The 2931-nt window shown below is 44.7% G+C and overlaps 1 protein-coding gene across 1 annotated transcript in view; it reads left to right on the top strand.

The window, feature by feature from the left end:
- pde8a (phosphodiesterase 8A) overlaps positions 1–2275 on the top strand; it is a gene marked incomplete at its 5' end in the record, with an annotated part of 53721 nt that extends 51446 nt beyond the window's left edge. Inside the window, 1 exon segment of the mRNA XM_042315422.1 lies at positions 1–2275. This exon segment is cut by the window's left edge and continues 550 nt beyond it.
- Between the last annotated feature and the right edge of the window lie 656 nt (positions 2276–2931).

Here is a 2931-nt window from a genome sequence, read left to right as displayed (position 1 = left end):
CCTACTGCTGCCAGGGAGGCTGTGTGAGGGACTGTTCTTCTCCCAGCCAACCTGGTAATGGACGTACCATCCCCTTAGTACTCACACACGGGTTCCCCCTGCCTCTCTCTCTCTCTCTCTGTCTCTCTGTCAGTCAGAGACCGGCTGATGTTACTGTCTCTCTCTCTCTCTCTCTGTCTCTCTGTCAGTCAGAGACCGGCTGATGTTACTGTCTCTCTGCAGACTGACTGCACTGTTGGTTAGAGCTACGGAGAAACACACAAACAAACTGAACATTGAGATGTCAGGTGGTTTCAAGTCTCAGGCACCTCCAATGAAAAACTGTTTGGAGGATCAGCTGATGGGACAGGTTCACATTACACAGTTTTTCCTCCTAAATGGCACCCTATTCCCTATATAGTGCAATAGTGCACTACTTTTAGGATAAAAGAGTCTATGGGGCTCTGGCCATAAGAAGTGCACTTTATATAGAGAATAGGGTTGCATTTGGGATGGCCAACCATGTCAAATCCACGTCAGACCGTACAACCCAGTGTGTGGTGGGCATTCCGACTGGATAAATCCCTATATCGCCCCCCAGTGGCCACCAGGTCGAACTACACTCCACCTCCACCAGCTGCCACCATCACCTTTTACTATGTCTTCTAGCTGTATGTCCTTTGTTTCTTTGTCCTTCAGAAGCACCTCGTCCACTAGAGGACCTGTAGCGACGGGATGGGACACGAGGCCGTCCTAAACACACTAAAATTGTGTTCCATATACCACCCAATTCCCTTTATAGTGCACTACTGTTGACCAGAACCCTAGTCAAGAGCAAATCATCAAATCAAATCAAATGTATTTATATAGCCCTTCGTACATCAGCTGGTATCTCAAAGTGCTGTACAGAAACCCAGCCTAAAACCCCAAACAGCAAGCAATGCAGGTGTAGAAGCACGGTGGCTAGGAAAAGCTCCCTAGAAAGGCCAAAACCTAGAGAGGAACCAGGCTATGTGGGGTGGCCAGTCCTCTTCTGGCTGTGCCAAGAGTAGTGCACTATTGCCGTATCGGCCCTGGTCAAATGTAGTGCACTATAAAGGGAATAGGGTGCCATTTTGGGACGCATCCAGAGACATACGTTTGTGCGGGGTGGGGGCGTGGTCACGGGTGTTCAGTGGGTGGAGCTAATTAACTGTCCTCAGGCCATTGGTTGAAGACACAAACATTCAGACATCTTGGTCATAGCTATGTCATTATTACAGACAATTTGGTCTTTTATTTTGTTTTAAATGTTCCATATTTTCTTTATAAAACAAAACAAAAAAGATTAACATCAATTAATGAATTATCTGATGATGAAGAAATTAGAACAAAAATAAGAAAAGATGAAAGAAAGACAAGCCAAAGCTGAATAACATACTATTATATAACTCTCTGAGTCTTGTCGATGATGAGGAGGATTATTATCCATAAGAAAACATTAACGTTATAAACATTTTATTTTATTTTAGTACAGTATCAGTTTGAATGGACATCTTTGTATTGCACTGTAAAGCAACAGTTGAATTGTCTATAATGTCTCAGTGATTTAGTCCATGGATGGGAATCGGGACATTTAACTTGTTGGAATAAGCTGTTGTTGTTGTTGTCTTATCACCTCTTGCGAGTTTGTGTCACATTTCAGTTGAATACATTCAGTTGGACAAGTGACTAGGTATCCCCGTTTCCATCGGCAACCCCGTTTCCATCGGCAACCCCACCTGTCTGTGGATTTCACAAACGCTGTTGACCGACAAAAGGAACTCACGGCATCCCGCTACAGCAGAAATCTGAGAACAAGAAAAACTATGTTTTGGACTGGAAAGATGATTTTTCTCACAGAAATGTTTGTATCAGGTTTATCCTACTGAAACAGACTGCCTTATTTTATACAATATTTCTACAGTACATCGTAGAGCTACAGTACATCGTCCCAGCTACAGTACATCGTCCCAGCTACAGTACATCGTCCCAGCTACAGTACATCGTCCCATCTACAGTACATCGTAGAGCTACAGTACATCGTAGAGCTACAGTACATTGTCCCAGCTTCAGTACATCGTCCCAGCTACAGTACATCATAGAGCTACAGTACATCGTCCCATCTACAGTACATCGTCCCAGCTACAGTACATCGTCCCAGCTACAGTACATCGTCCCAGTTACAGTACATCGTAGAGCTACAGTACATCGTCCCATCTACAGTACATCGTAGAGCTACAGTACATCGTCCCAGCTACAGTACATCGTAGAGCTACAGTACATCGTCCCAGCTACAGTACATCGTAGAGCTTCAGTACATCGTCCCAGCTACAGTACATCGTAGAGCTACAGTACATCGTCCCAGCTACAGTACATTGTCCCAGTTACAGTACATCGTAGAGCTACAGTACATCGTAGAGCTACAGTACATTGTCCCAGCTACAGTACATCCTAGAGCTACAATACATCGTCCCAGCTACAGTACATCGTAGAGCTACAGTACATTGTCCCAGCTACAGTACATCGTCCCAGCTACAGTACATCGTCCCAGTTACAGTACATCGTAGAGCTACAGTACATCGTAGAGCTACAGTACATATCGTAGAGCTACAGTACATCGTCCCAGCTACAGTACATCGTAGAGCTACAGTACATTGTCCCAGCTTCAGTACATCGTCCCAGCTACAGTACATCGTAGAGCTACAGTACATCGTAGCTACAGTACATCGTCTACAGTACATCGTAGAGCTACAGTACATCGTAGAGCTACAGTACATATCGTAGAGCTACAGTACATCGTCCCAGCTACAGTACATCCTAGAGCTACAGTACATACAGCTACAGTACATCCTAGAGCTACAATACATTGTCCCAGCTACAGTACATCGTCCCAGCTACAGTACATCGTAGAGCTACAGTACATCGTAGAGC

Source organism: Oncorhynchus tshawytscha, unplaced genomic scaffold, assembly GCF_018296145.1.
Source record: "Oncorhynchus tshawytscha isolate Ot180627B unplaced genomic scaffold, Otsh_v2.0 Un_contig_4521_pilon_pilon, whole genome shotgun sequence".
NCBI lineage: Eukaryota > Metazoa > Chordata > Actinopteri > Salmoniformes > Salmonidae > Oncorhynchus > Oncorhynchus tshawytscha.
Note: the sequence above shows the minus strand (reverse complement) of the source record. Positions and strands in the feature narration are given on the sequence as shown.